Here is a 15,865-nt window from a genome sequence, read left to right as displayed (position 1 = left end):
TTTGAAAGAAACTGCTGATTTATCCACAGACAGATCTAACCTCCCTGCATTGAGAGCAGCGGCTTGCCTGGACCCATCCGAATATAAATCTAAACATTTTAAACTGCAGAAACTGCTTCAGACCTTGGCTCCTCCCATTGACAACATCATCTTACTAAGCTGAACATAATGGCCGGGATTCTCCGAGCGTCTGCGCCGAAATCGCGCGCGGCGCGGGGGCGGAGAATGGGGCCTCAGGCCCACGATCGGGTGACCAGAGAATCGGCGCCAGTCGCAGTCGGCAGGGCGCCAGTCGTGGGCCATTGAAAGCGCCCCCCCCACGGCGATTCTCCGCTGTTGACCAGCCGATTTTCCGCTGGCATGATTCTAACGTGGTTCCACCCAGCGGGAGCTCAGTCTTGCGGCTGCGGTGGCCCTCCTGGTGGGGGTGGGCTGGGGGATCAGACTCCGGGGGGGGGGCTCCACGAAAGCCAGGCCTGCGATTGGGGGCTACAGATTGGCGGGTGCGCACGATCCGGGAGGGAGGAGGGGGGGGGGCTACCTTCTTCTGCGCCAACCCGCTGTGTGGCTCCGCCATGTTGTGTGGGCACGGCGCGGAAGCCGCTGCCGCGCGCGTGCGCGGACCCGCAGCCGGCAGTGCAGGGCCGCGTATCAGCGCTGGAGCTACGTGGAGCACTCCGCCGCAGTGCTGGCCGCCTGTGGGCTTCAGAATCGCTGGGCCGAGAGCCCGTTGGCGCCGGCGTGAAAGCCACCGCCGCCATGTACATGCACGGACTCGGAACCGGAAGTGCGGGGGCCTAGATCCACAGCCAAAGCTGCTTGATGCACTCCGGGTCCCTGCTAACCCCCTGAAGGTAAGTGAAACGGGTTGTTTTTTTTACAGGAAACTCGGGAGTGCAACACCTGCGTTTTTACGCCGGCATGGGAACATAGCCCCATTTTGGGAGAATCCAGCCCATATCTGAAATTCCGACATTCATCACAGTGAGCACAAGAATGATAGGTGAATGGGATTTAGAGTGGATTAGAATCTTGGATGAGCCAGACTGCTTGGAGGATGTGACGATGTTGAGGGGAGCATTGGACTAATCAAGTCTAGAGGTGAGATAGGCGGGATGAGGGTTGAATCTACAGATGGGCTGAGGCGGTGCTGAAGATTGATGACCTTATGGAGGTGGACGTTGATCTTTGTGGTGGACAATTATAAAGGGTGGGAGATCCAGCTTGAAATCAAAGGATGCTGAGGCTGTGAAGAGTCAGCTTGAACTGGAGAGTTGGCCACGTAGGGGAGTAATGTCAGTGGCAGGGGCACAGAGTTTGTGACAGACGCAGAGGCCAATGACTTCAGACTTCTCAATGGTTAACGGAAGAACATTTCAGCTTATTCAGGACTAGATACTCCACAAGCCAAGCTGCCAACAGAGACAGGTGGAGGGGCGAAGTGAGCTGGAGCTACATAAACAGAGTATAATCTCCATGAATTTATTCAGGTAGTGATCACAAAAAATCTCAACCCGTATGAAGTCAATGCTCTTTGCGGTGTTAAAACACCTTTGTCCTTTGCTGAGCCATGCAAGAGCACGCCGATAGCTCTTCCTAACCTTTCATAAGAATATCCTATTTGATGACTCTAAAACCTGTAAGATGACAAATAATCACATCAGGCTGCCATGTCAGCTGGTAATTTTAAATAACAGGGACTGTGATTTGCATGTCACAGTGCACCAGTGGTAAGAAGCTCATGTTATTCTGCCATCATAAAGTACTGGGGTGACATGACTTAATGTAATCTGTCATGTCATATGCTAATCTTCATCCATTATTCCAGTGCTGTCAGTAAGTGGAACGCATTTGGGAAAAATCCCCATTCAGCTTTCTGCTGCTCATCAGCAGATTTTTCAAACATACAAATATTGTAACACCGCCAGGGCAGATGTGTTGTGCTGGGATCTTACAGAAGGAGAGTTTGAGCACACTTTAACATTGGAGTTCAGGTTCACAGCATCATGACTATGTGCTTATTGTCGCCAAAATGAGGTGCTTCAAAACAATAAGGAAATAAAACAAAATAGATCTTTATTGAGTGCGATCTTTACGTTGATTATGTTCCCTACATATTTAACTGGATAGCTAAGCTGTGCAACCTAACCAAAACAGAAAGAGAGTCTCTCAGTCAGTGTTCGGAAAGTTACGGTCCTACCAGCGTCAGGTCCTCAGTCGGTCCCAGCTCATATTCCAATTCGAGGTCACACACACCAAAGTTGAAAGCCAGGTAGTCAAACAGATTTTCCCTCAGGTTGCTCACCAGTCCCTCTCCACATCTATTTACCTCCCAGAATCTCAAACAGATGACTCTGTTTAAGACCTTTCTTGTTCTTTAAACCCGTCCCATCTCACCTGTCCTTGTTCCCGTTTCAGTGTGGTGCTTTTTGGGAAATATGGTCCAAGTGGCTCACTGTGTTATTCCGGCTTGGCACAATGAAACATACGTTCAGGGAGGTACTGTCCCTCCACACCTCTTCCCAATGCTGCGGTACAACTTTCAAACCAGCGGTTTTTCAAACTTTTTTTCCCAGGACCCACTTTTACCAACCGGCTGAACTTCGGGACCCGCACCAGCCAAACTTTGGGACTCACGTCAGCTTACCTTGGGAACCCATGTCAGCCGACCTTGGCAACCCATGCCAGCCGAACTTTGGGACTCACGCCGGCCGACCTTGGCGACCCATGGCTACCAACCCTGGCGACCCACGCCAGCTGACCTTCGCAACACACTATTTTCTCTTACCTTTAATGGGACAGATGAGCCTGCTTAGTCCTCATGATCTCACTTGCTTTGACATTCAATAATACATTTCTGCTAAGGACTTCAGCTGACGATTTAAGTTCTCACTGCATCCTTTGAAAATTTTCAAGTTGTCCTTGAACTCGCCATACTTTGTCTCCAAATACCTTTGAAGTTTTGAGGGTTTTAAACTTTCATTTGCCTTGACCTCCCTGCATATAAGACACATGGACTTTGCATCCTGATTTGCATTGGCACAATTAATAAAGCCATAACCAAAAAAATCATTTTCATACTGCTTTGTTCCTGAATTCAGCTTCTTTTTAATGGAATGCTCACCAGAGGCCCTGGAGCTCACAGCAGCACTGCTTGGTCCTGCTGTGGATTCTCCTGAGAAGCTCTCTCCAGCAGATTTAGTTGTGAGATCCTGGCCTTGTTTGTGTCTCTGGCCTTTCACTTCCTTATTACGAAACGGTCCATTTTAGATTCTTCAGGCCTGCTGCTTGCTTGTTGCTAAGGAAATGGAAGAATCTCTCTTCAGTGATTTCGCGCCCAGGGCCCGTGGCATCAGTGTACGGGGTGCGTGACCTGCTCTCTGCTGCCGCATCTGGCAGGAAGACTCCATTGATTAAAAAAAAATCTGCTCCTGGGACAGCGCGCTGACATCTGGAGGAGGGCGGTCTGCCCCACTGGGCTCAGGGCCTGTGCACTGCTACATCTGGCTGAGGGGGCACACAAGCCTGGGACGGCTGACATTCTTGAAAGCCGGTTGCGTCCTGCATTTTTAAAAGCCTGTCACAGCCATTGGGCACTTCCCGCGATTGGGAATGCTGCCACTGATTGCTCTGCGACGCTTCCGACACCCGCCCGCGACCCACTTTGCGGGTAGTGACCCTGAGTTTGAAAATGACTGATTTAAACAATGCTTCACTCTTACTAATTTTGGGCGGTGGTGGAAACCTGCAGCCCAGGGCCACATGAAATGAAAATCACTTATTGTCACAAGGGCAGCACGGTAGCATTGTGGATAGCACAAATGCTTCACAGCTCCAGGGTCCCAGGTTCGATTCCGGCTTGGGTCACTGTCTGTGCGGAGTCTGCACGTCCTCCCCGTGTGTGCGTGGGTTTCCTCCCACAGTCCAAAGATGTGCGGGTTAGGTGGATTGGCCATGCTAAATTGCCCATAGTGTCCAGAATTGCCCTTAGTGTAGTGTAGGGTGGGGTTACTGGGTTATGGGGATAGGGTGGAGGTGTGGACCTTGGGTAGGGTGCTCTTTCCAAGAGCCGGTGCAGACTCGATGGGCCGAATGGCCTCCTTCTGCACTGTAAATTCTATGACAATCTAAGTAGGCTTCAATGAAGTTACTGTGAAAAGCCCCTAGTCGCCACATTCCGGCGCCTGTTCGGGGAGGCTGGTACGGGAATTGAACCGTGCTGCTGGCCTGCCTTGGTCTGCTTTCAAAGCCAGCAATTTAGCTGTGTGCTAAACCAGCCCCTTACATGAAATGAAATGAAATGAAAATCGCTTATTGTCTCAAGTAGGCTTCGAATTAAGTTATTGTGAAAAGCCCCGAGTCGGCATATTCCAGCGCCTGTCCGGGGAGGCTGGTACGGGAATTGAACCCACGCTGCTGGCCTTGTTCTGCTTCACAAGCCAGTTGTTTAGCCCACTGCGCTAAACCAGCCACACATGCGGCCCAACGAGAGTTTGTTGAGCATTGCCCACGTGCAGGTTTGCCACATTCCTCTGATTTCCATCCAGGTAGTTTTATTTCCTACCGGTATGACTGAAGTGAAGCGAGGGAGAGTGAAGTGAGGTGCATGCTGATTGCTCACAATATTGACTGTCAGATCCAGCTCCCTCTACTTCCAAAGTGTAAATATTTATTTCGTTTTTACTATTTGAAATGGATAACATTTCTATTAATATATGAATTTCGTACAACTCATTACAAAATACTTGGTGCGTATTAAATGTACTCAATCTTATCCATGGGGTCATGGTTAGTCAACAAGTCCAATTTCAATCTTGCGGGCGACTGAGATGAGAGGGGGCCCCTTACGCGGGCTACTCACTAACCTGGGTTGTCCATCACTGGTTGAGGGCATCTTGATTCATCCACCTATCAAAGAGGTGTTAGCACAGCAAGCAACCAAATCTATGTGCAGTTATCATTGCGTTACAAAATACCCGCGAACAACTTACAAAATTCTGAGGGATGAAAAGCATTTGGGAAGGCGTTGGATTTAAAGATAATTAAAATAGTTAGATTGGACTTTGTTTTGAAGATGAACCTGAAGCGAAAGAGTCAATTTATCGCGCACTGGACCTAATGGTTCCCACATAACCTCTCCAAATCTTGGGTGATTTCCACTGCAGATCGGACAAGTAAGTCATGGTTCCCATTTTTGCAGGTTCTGTATGGAAGTAAATAGATAATTGAGAGGGAATCAGCAGGCAGTATTTAGCCAATGTCATGATCCACAAGGAAAGCCCAGGTTGGATACTATTGTCACCTGAACACTCAACTTTGTGTTACTGCCTTCAACATTCTCCCAGGTATTAAGACATAGAACATACAGTGCAGAAGGAGGCCATTCGGCCCATCGAGTCTGCAGCGACCCACTTAAGCCCTCACTTCCACCCTAACCCCCTAACCCAATAACCCCTCCTAAACTTTTTAGACACTAAGGGCAATTTAGCTTGACCAATCCACCTAACCTGCACGTCTTTGGACTGTGGGCGGAAACCGGAGCACCCGGAGGAAACCCACGCACACACGGGGAGAATGTGCAGACTCCGCACAGACAGTGACCCAGCGGAGAATCCAACCTGGACCCTGGTGCTGTGAAGCCACAGTGCTAACAACTATGCTATCGTGCTGCCCACATTTTGATGCAGATTGCACTGTGCAGCATTGACTGACATGTGCCATATCTTATTTTCCCATGCATATTGTCTGCATCTCACTGCCTGTAAAGACATGTCCGTATGTAATGTAATGCCACTTGCAAAACATTCATTCTTTATCATTCCAGTAAAGCAAAAGACAGATCTGGGGCTGGTTTAGCTCAGTTGGCCGGACAGCTGGTTCATAATGCAGAGTGAAGCTAGTCAGTGTGAGTTTGATTCCTGTACCAGCTGAAGTTATTCCTTAAGGCCCACCTGGCCTGAATTGTGGGGATTCTCAGGTTAAATCACCACCAGTCAGCTCTCTCTCTCTCAAAGACAAAATCAAGTTATGTTTATCTGGGACTGTGGCTACTTTGCCCCAAGCAAATAACAGATCTGGGCATGAAGTCAAGTAACATTTCAGGATATTTTGCTATTTGGCAATTCTGGGAAGACCTTTGCTGCAACACATGGATTTCAAAATGACAAACAGGCAAAATGTAAAAGAAAGATCTGCTTTTATGCAGCACCTCACACAACTCAGGATGCCCCAAAGTGGTTCACAGCCTGGTCATGTATCTCACTGCTTGTATAAACTGGCTGCCACATTTTTCACTTTGCACTTCAGAAGTTATTTTATTGCCCGTCCCTAATTGCCTTTGAGAAGGTGGTGGTGATCTGTCCTTCATGAACCGCTGCAGTCCTTGTGTCCTATCAGCACTGAAGGTGTTCCTATAACGCATGGACTGCAGCGGTCCAAGAAGATATTCGATGATGTTACAGAGGCAGTCTCTTTGATGGTACAGATGTGAAATCGGAAGCTCACCTTGGGAGCAAATGTGTCATGTGAGAGTACCTTTAAGAAATGGATGTTTAAGCAATGTACCTTTAAGAAATGGAGCTGATCATATTACTGAAGTGATGTCAGAGGGTGGGGGGGAGCTGAACTCACTTCTGCTTTTGGTTTCAGTTTGAGGAGAAAGCTGGGAGTGTCTGTGTGTTTTGCTGAGAGCTGCAGGAAGAAGACACAGAGCTGGTCTGTTGATGTCTACAAATCCAAAGACCATAAATATATTGACTGTAACCTCATGTCAGTTTTTGAAGGTTGAAGTCCTTTGGACGTTTAAAGAAACAGTTTGAAGGATTATTTAGTGTTGTAGTCTTTTGGGGTTATCTTTGAAGTAATGGGTGTTAAGATATTCAATGTTTGTTTTTTAAAGGTTAAATTGAGTTCATAGAATAAACATTGTTTTGTTTTAAAAACCATTTGTCCATAATTGCTCTATCACACCTAGAGAATGCGCTGTAAAATGCTTCCCACACCACAATCTATTAAGAGTTGTGGGTTGGTTGAACTCCATGAAACACTTTGGGGTTCTGTAAATCTGGACCCAAAACAATTGGGGGCTCGAGGAGAATAAAAGTCTATCTGTTGGATTGGCTTAGTGAACTGAAAGACAGTGAGGGGTGAGCATATTGTGGTTGCTTTTCAGGTGTGGTATTTTACTTGAAGTGTGTTGTGGACAATGGCTCTTTCAGAGGCTCAGAGGTTCTTGGGGGTGGAGACGGTCACACACAGTACCTTATGGACAGAGACTAAAAGCAGACTGTTAGATTTGGCAAAAACATTGCAGTTAACATTACCTGACAAAATGAGAAAAGATGAAGTAATTATGGCGGTGGCTAAGCATTTAAAAGTTGCCTGAGATACAGTCTGATTCATTGGCAATGGCAAAAATTCAGTTGCAAATTAAACATGAGAAAGAATTAAAGCAACTTGAATACAAAAGAGGTAGAGAGGAAAAAGAAAGAGAGAGAGGAAAAAGAAAAGGAGAGAGAAGAAAGGAAAAAAGAAAGAATAGCCCTAGCAGAACAAAAAGAAAAAGAAAAGAGAGATACAGATCAGGAAAAAAGATAAAGAGATAGAGTTTGTACTTCAGAAAATGGCCATGAAACATGGCAGTCAGTAAAAATTGTCAGATGTAAAGGGAAACGTACAGTTGGATGTTAGTGATGAGGATAGTGAGAAAGAACGTCATAGTCGAAGGCTTGGTGGGAATCTATTTAAATATGTTCAAGCATTGCCAAGGTTGACGAGAAGGAGGTAGGAGCCTTTTGCATTTCATTTGAGAAGGTAGCTAAACAATTGAAATGGCCACAGGACATGTGGGTATTACTGATTCAAACAAAGCTGGTAGGTAGAGCTAGTGAAGTGTTTGCATCACTACCGGAGGAGGTATCTGGGACGTATGAGGTGAAAAAAAATCCATTTTAGGTGAATATGAACTAGTGCCTGAAGCCTACAGACAAAGGTTTAGAAATTTAAGGAAAGAATTTGGTCAAACATACATGGAGTTTGAAAGACTCAAACAGAGGAATTTTGATAGGTGGATAAGGGCTTTGAAAATAGACCAAAGGTATTAAATTTGTGGAAGAGCAGAGGGTTAAAACTGCGGGATTAGCAGCAGAAATGGCAGATGATTATGAATTAGTTCATAAATCAAAGCTTGATTTCAGACGTCAGTTTCATCCTGTGAGGGATAGAAACTGTGGAGATGAGAAATACTCAAGTGCTAAAGGTAAAGGTGATCTGATGGGAGATAATAAGGAGAGTGTACCTCAGATTAAAAAAGAAATCCAGGAGGGTGGAAAAGAAATGAAAAGTTTCAAATGTTTTCACTGCAATAAACTAGGCCATGTAAAGTCACAGTGTTGGTGGTTGAAGAAAAGCACTGGAAAGGCTGATGTGGTAAAACAGGATCAGACAATGGGGTTTGTTAGAGTGGTAAAGGAAAGCCCAAGTGAAGCAAAGGAGGTGCAAAAGATTGTACAGCCTGATCAAGTGGTAATTGCTAAGAAGATGCCAGATCTCTTTAAAGAATTTACTTGTGTGGGTAAAGTTTACTCATGCGTATCAGGAGGAGCAGGTAAAGCAGTCACAATTTTAAGAGATACTGGAGCTAGTCAATCTTTAATGGTAAGAGATCAGGAATTATGTAGTTTGGGAAGAATGTTGCCAGAAAAGGCGGTAATATGAGGAATTCAGGGTGAGAGGAGTAGCGTTCCATTATATGAGGTGAGGTTGGAATGTCCAGTGAAGAGTGGTGAAGTGGTAGTAGGAGTAATAGATAAACTATCTTGTCCAGGAATACAGTTTATCTTGGGTAATGATATAGCTGGATCGCAGGTGGGAGTGATGCCTACTGTGGTTGATAAGCCAGTGGAAAATCAGGCAACTGAAGTGTTGAAGGACGAATATCCTGGGTTTTTTCCGGATTGTGTAGTAACAAGGTCGAAAAGTCACAGGTTACGACAAGAGGAGAAATCAAAGAGTGAAGATGAAGTTGAAGTACAATTATCAGAAACGATTTTTGATCAGATGGTTGAAAAAGAACAAGAACAGGTGGGGGATGAGGCGGATATTTTTAGTTCAGGGAAATTGGCAGAGTTACAACAGAAAGATGTAGAAATAAAACGGATATATCAGAAAGCATATACGGAAGAGGAATCTGAGAGTATACTAGATGTTATTACCGTAAAAGTGATGTCTTGATGAGAAAATGGAGACCTGTACATATGCAGGCGGATGAAAAGTGGGCAGAAGTTCATCAAGTAGTATTGCCGGTAGGTTATAGAAAGGAGGTGTTGCGAGTGGCATATGAGGTACCAGTGGGAGGTCATTTGGGGATAAGGAAAACTCAAGCTAAAATCCAGAAACATTTTTATTGGCCTGGACTACATAAAGATGCAGTTAAATTTTGTCAATCATGTCGCACATATTAAGTGATGGGGAAACCTCAAGCAGTGATAAAACCAGCGCCCTTAATACCCATTCCAGCATTTGAGGAACCTTTTACAAGGGTCTTAATTGATTGTGTAGGACCGCTTCCGAAAACAAAAAGTGGGAATCAATATCTTTTGACTATAATGGATGTGTCTACTAGGTTTCCAGAGGACATTTTGGGCCCCACACCTCAGGAAGGACATACTGGCACTGGAGCGGGTCCAGCGGAGATTCACACGGATGATCCCAGGAATGGTAGGCCTAACATACGATGAACATCTGAGGATCCTGGGATTATATTCATTGGAGTTTAGGAGGTTGAGGGGAGATCTAATAGAAACTTACAAGATAATAGGTGGACGTAGGGAAGTTGTTTCCATTAGCAGGGGAGACTAGGACCCGGGGGCACAGCCTTAGAATAAAAAGGAGTCACTTTAGAACAGAGATGAGGAGACATTTCTTCAGCCAGAGAGTGGTGGGTCTGTGGAATTCATTGGCACAGAGGGCGGTGGCGGCCGGGACGTTGAGTGTCTTTAAGACAGAAGTTGATAAATTCTTGATTTCTCGAGGAATTAAGGGCAATGGAGAGAGACCGGGTAAATGGAGTTGAAATCAGCCATGATTGAATGGTGGAGTGGACTCGATGGGCCGAATGGCCTTACTTCCACTCCAAGGTCTTATGGTCTTATTCCAGTACGTAATATTACAGCTAAAACGATTGTGGAGGAGTTAATTAATTTCTTTACTAGATATGGACTACCCACAGAAATTCAATTGGATCAAGGATCAAATTTTACCTCCAAGTTATTCAATGAAGTTATGGATAGTTTAGGAATAAAACAATTTAAATCAACTGCGTACCATCCAGAATCGCAGGGAGTGTTAGAAAGGTGGCATCAGACATTAAAGACACTGTTGAGGGCTTATTGTCAAGATTATCCAGAGGATTGGGATAAAGGAATTCCATTCGTACTGTTTGCAATTAGGGATGCACCTAATGAGTCAACCAAAATTAGTCCTTTTGAACTCATTTTTGGTCATGAGGTAAGAGGACCACTTAAATTGATTTTTTAAAAATTGGTGGGTGAGAAATCGGAAGTTACACTACTGGATTATGTGTCAAATTTTAGGGAATGATTAAATAGAGCAGGTGAATTGGCTAGACAACATTTGAAAGCTGCACAAAATGTGATGAAACGGGTAGCGGACAAGAGATCCAAAGTTCGTAATTTTGCCAGTGGAGATAAAGTTTTAGTGTTGTTACCAGTGGTAGGTGAACCTTTAATAGCTAGGTTTTGTGGACCGTATCAGATTAGGAAATTAAGTGAGGTGAACTATGTGGTAAAAACACCAGATAGAAGGAAGACTCACCGAGTATGTCTTGTGAATATGCTTAAAAGGTACTTTGAAAGGGAAGGAGAGAAAAAGGAGGAGGTTTTAATGATTGTAACTCAAAGTGACGAGCCAAATCCAGATGACTGTGAATTTGACATACCTCAAATTAAATTGGGAAAATGAGGATGTTCTTAAAAATTGGGATAAATTGTTGCGTTATCTTCCAGAGGAAAACCGAACTGACCTGAAAATGTTATCGATATCACATGGGCAAGTTTGTGGAGATAAATTGGGAAGTACTAAAATGGCTATACATGATGTAGATGTGGGAAATGCTGTTCCAATCAAACAACATCCATATAGACTTAACCCTTTAAAATTGGCACAGGTTAACAAAGAGATTGAGAGTATGCTTAAAAATGGCATAATTGAAGTGGGTTGCAGCCAATGGAGCTCACCCATAGTGATGGTACCTAAACCAGACGGTACCCAATGGTTGTGTGTTGTCTATAGAAAGGTGAATGCAGTTACAAGAACGGACTCTTATCCTATCCTATGTTTGGAGGATTGCATTGAGAAAGTGGGACAATCAGCTTTTATTTCCGAACTGGATTTACTTAAAGGTTACTGACAGGTACCTTTATCCGAAAGGGCGAAGGAGATTTCAGCTTTTGTGACTCCAGATGGTATGTACCAATTCAAAGTTATGCCATTTGGCATGAAAAACACCCCAGCCACATTTCAACGATTAACTAATACAGTTGCTTCAGGATTATCCAATTGTGCGGTATGTATCGAAGATTTGGTCGTTTTCAGCCAGACATGGAAAGAACATTCAAAACATCTTATGGAGTTATTCGATCGACTTCAGGAGGCGGGTTTGGTGATAAACCTAGCCAAAAGTGAATTTGGAAAAGCCCAAATCACTTTCCTTGAGGAGTTTCCGATACCCTCAAGATGAAGGGAAATAATGTGATCTCTTGGCATGAGTGGATTTGATCAAACCTTTGTGCAAAAGATTTGTAGCGTGGTTGCTCCACTGATGGACGTGCTGATGAAACGTCGAAAATTTCAATGGACAGCAGAGTTTCAACATGCATTTGACTGCCTGGAAGCTGTGGTAACCGATACTCCTGTATTGGAGAATTGCAAGGGACTCTGTGATCAGATTGAACTGAAGTATCTAACTTTAAAGAGAAATGCCGAGGCATAGAGGAATGGATGGATCGTGCAGAGACTCTCTTGTTCAAAGAGACAGTCAATCGAAAAGGATTTCGGTTGGAGGAAGAAGAACGGGGGGAGGAAAATCGACTACATTATTATACCTGTTTGCGTGTGTTGTTTTTTGAACCGGTAAAGTGTTTTTACTGTGTGCATTTCTTAATTGAGGGTGCAAAGGTGAAAAATTAAACCACCTTGAAGTTGATTTTTTTTTCTTGGGGGGAGGTGTCATGTGAGAGTACCTTTAAGAAATGGATGTTTAAGCAATGCACCTTTAAGAAATGGAGCTGATCATATTACTGAAGTGATGTCAGAGGGTGGGGGGGGAGCTGAACTCACTTCTGCTTTTGGTTTCAGTTTGAGGAGAAAGCTGGGAGTGTCTGTGTGTTTTGCTGAGAGCTGCAGGAAGAAACACAGAGCTGGTCTGTTGATGTCTACAAATCCAAAGACCATAAATATATTGAATGTAACCTCATGTCTATTTTTGAAGGTTAAAGTCTTTTGGATGTTTAAAGGAACAGTTTGAAGGATTATTTAGTGTTGTAGTCTTTTGCGGTTATCTTTGAAGTAATGGGTGTTAAGATATTCAATGTTTGTTTTTTAAAGGTTAAATTGAGTTCATTGAATAAACATTGTTTTGTTTTAAAAACCATGGGCGGGATTCTCCGCAATCAGCGTGATGTCCACCGACCAGCACCAAAATTGGCGTGAATCAGTCCGGCATCGCGCCGCCCCAAAGGTGCGGAATTCTCCGCTTTTTGAGGGGCCGAGCCCTCACCTTGAGGGGCTAGCTGGCAGGAAAGACCTTTGGTTCCCCGCCAGCTGGCGCGGAAATGACTTTGCCGTGCGGCGCATGCGCGGGAGCGTCAGCGGCCGCTCACGGCATCCCCGCGCATGCGCAGTGGAGGGGGTCTCTTCCGCCTCCGCCATGGTGGAGACCATGGCAGAAGGAAAAGAGTGCCCCCACGGCACTGGCCCGCCCGCGGATCGGTGGGCCCCGATCGTGGGCCAGGCCACCGTGGCGGCACCCCCCCCCGGGACCAGATCGCCTCGTGCCCCCCCCCCCCCCCCCAGGATGCTGGAGCCCGCCCGCCGGTAAGAGAGGTGGTTTGATTCTCGCCGGCGGGACAGGCATTCCAGCAGCGGGACTTCGGCCCATCGCGGGCTGGAGAATCGCCGGGGGGTGGGAGGGGGGGGGGTGCCAACCGGCGCGGCGCGATTCCCACCCCCGGCGAATATCCGGTGCCGGAGAATTCGGCAACCGGCAGGGGCGGGATTCACCCCAGCCCCCGCCGATTCTCCGACCCGGCGGGGGGTCGGAGAATCCCGCACCATTTGTCCATAATTGCTGTATCACACCTGGAGAGTGCGCCGTGTGCTTCCCACACCACAATCTATTGAAAGTTGTGGCTCGGTTGAACTTCATGAAACACTTTGGGGTTCTGTAAACCCGGACACATAACAAATGTGACGCCAAGGTTGCGAACAGATGCACTTTATCTTAGACTTTTGGGAGTGGGATGGAGTCGGTAGCGAGGAAACACCATCAGTCTCTCCATTGAGTCTTTCCTATGCCTTTCAACATGCAAATAGAAGTCACTACCCTTTACTGAGAGTGCTGACTCCTCGATGTGTACTGACCTCGGACTAAACCTGGATTAGCTCAATTGGCTGGACAGCTGGTTCATGCTTCAATTCCTGTACAGGCTGAGGTTATTCATGAAGGCCCACCTTCTCAACCTTAGACCTCACCTGAAGTGTGGTGATCCTTAGGTTAAATCACCACCCGTCAGCTCTCCTTGTCAAAGAGGAAAGCAGTGACTTTTCTTACTTTACAGAGACAGGGATTACAGAAACATGATTCCCAGAGGTACAGTGGGAAATGGATCTATAAAATGGGTTTCCTTTTCAAGAATAAGTCCTTTAGGTGTCAGCTGAGCTTAATTAACAGTACTTCTGCCTCAGAAAGTTATAAATTCATTAGCCCAACTCCTGGGCACGATTCTCCACTCCCACGCCGGTTGGGAGAATCGCCTGGGCCGCCAATATTTCCGGGGACGCCGGTCCAACGCCCTCCCGCGATTCTCCCAAGCGGCGGGAATGGCCCGGTCGAGTTTCGCGGGCCGCAGGCCAGAGAATCACCGGAGACACCCAAAATGGCGATTCTCCGGCACCCCCGCTATTCTGAGGCCCAGAAGGGCCGAGCGGCCAGGCCAAAACGGCGGGTTCCCCCCCCGGCGCCATCCACACCTGGTCGCTGCAGTCGTGGGCGGTGCGTGAACGCTGGGGGGCGGCCTGTGTGGGGGGTAAGGGAGGATCCTGCACCGGGCTCACCTGGAATGTGGGGTGGCCCGCGATCGGTGCCCACCAATCGTCGGGCCGTCCTCTCTGAAGGAGGACCTCCTTCCTTCCGCGGCCCCGCAAGATCAGTCCCCCATCTTTTTGCGGGGCGGACTTAGAGAGGACGGCAACCACGCATGCGCGGGTTGGCGCCAGCCAACCCGCGCATGCGCGGATGACGCCCGTTATGCGGCGCCGGCCGCATCATCTATGCGGCGCCGCTTTTACGCGGGCGACAAGGCCTGGCGCGTGTAGATGACGTGGCCCCGTTCCCGGCCCATTGTCAGGGCCTGAATCGGTCGGGACCGGGGCCGTTCCGCGCCGTCGTGAACCTCGGCGGCGTTCACTACGGCGCAGCCGCTTCGGCGTGGGGGTGGAGAATCCCACCCACAGTATTTGAGCTTTTAATTTAAAACTGGCTAGCAGATCAATCATGAGGCAATGGACAAACTGAAAGAACATTTTCTCCTACAATATCTGCAACTGTCTAATCAACCTGCAAAGATAACTTTCACTATATTTTCACTACTGCATGTCACAAATATGGAACATTGGTGATCTTTCTCCAGGCGGCTATCTGCCTCCAGCTATTGTCCATTTTTTTTTAGAATTTACAGTGCAGAAGGAGACCATTCGGCCCATCGAGTCTGCACCGGCCCTTGGAAAGAGAACCCTACTTAAGCCCACGCCTCCACCCTATCCCTGTAACCTAGTAACCCCACTTAACCTTTTTGGACACCAAGGGCAATTTAGCATGGCCAATTCACCTAATCTGCACATCTTTGGACTGTGAGGGGAAACCGGAACACCCGGAGAAAACCCATGCAGTCACGGAGAGAACGTGCAGACTCGGCACAGGCAGTGACCCAAGCCGGGAATCGAGCCTGGCACCCTGGAGCTCTGAAGCAACTGTGCTAACTACTGAGCTACCATGATGGAATCAACTTCTCTACGGAAGGTTGCTTTGATATGTAAGACGGAGATGTGACTGAGAGCTTCCCAACGATACATTTGGCACCCATCTGTAGCACTTCAGAAATGAAAATATATCTTTGAAATTCTAACCACGTGTTACAAATATGAGGTTTATGAGATTTCTTATATATTGGGGACTGGATCTTTAATTTAGCTTTTAAATGAAGGGGTCTTATGAACTGTTCTGAACTCTGCCTGACAACAAGCCAAGGCTACTTGGCTGTAAAGATTAAAGGAATGCGTGAGTTGTTTTGTTGGAAGGAATGTGTAAGGTGTTCTCATTTGGAGACAATGGCAGCAGCATCTGTGTTTACAGTTGTGGCCCCCAAAGTCCTGGGACGATTTTGAGAATGCCTGGTTCTAAACAGATATGCTTTAAACTGTCCATTTGCTTTCAATATAAAAGAGAGTTGGGGTCTCATGGATAGCTAACCAGCACTTCTACATGGATACAAGGCCCATGTGATTCAGTGTGCAATTCCGATGAGTTCACCAGCACCGGAGAAGGGCATTTAGGGATGGGCAATAAATC

This window comes from Scyliorhinus torazame, chromosome 7 (genome assembly GCF_047496885.1).
Source record: "Scyliorhinus torazame isolate Kashiwa2021f chromosome 7, sScyTor2.1, whole genome shotgun sequence".
Classification (NCBI taxonomy): Eukaryota; Metazoa; Chordata; class Chondrichthyes; order Carcharhiniformes; family Scyliorhinidae; genus Scyliorhinus; species Scyliorhinus torazame.
This window is presented reverse-complemented; position numbering follows the sequence as displayed.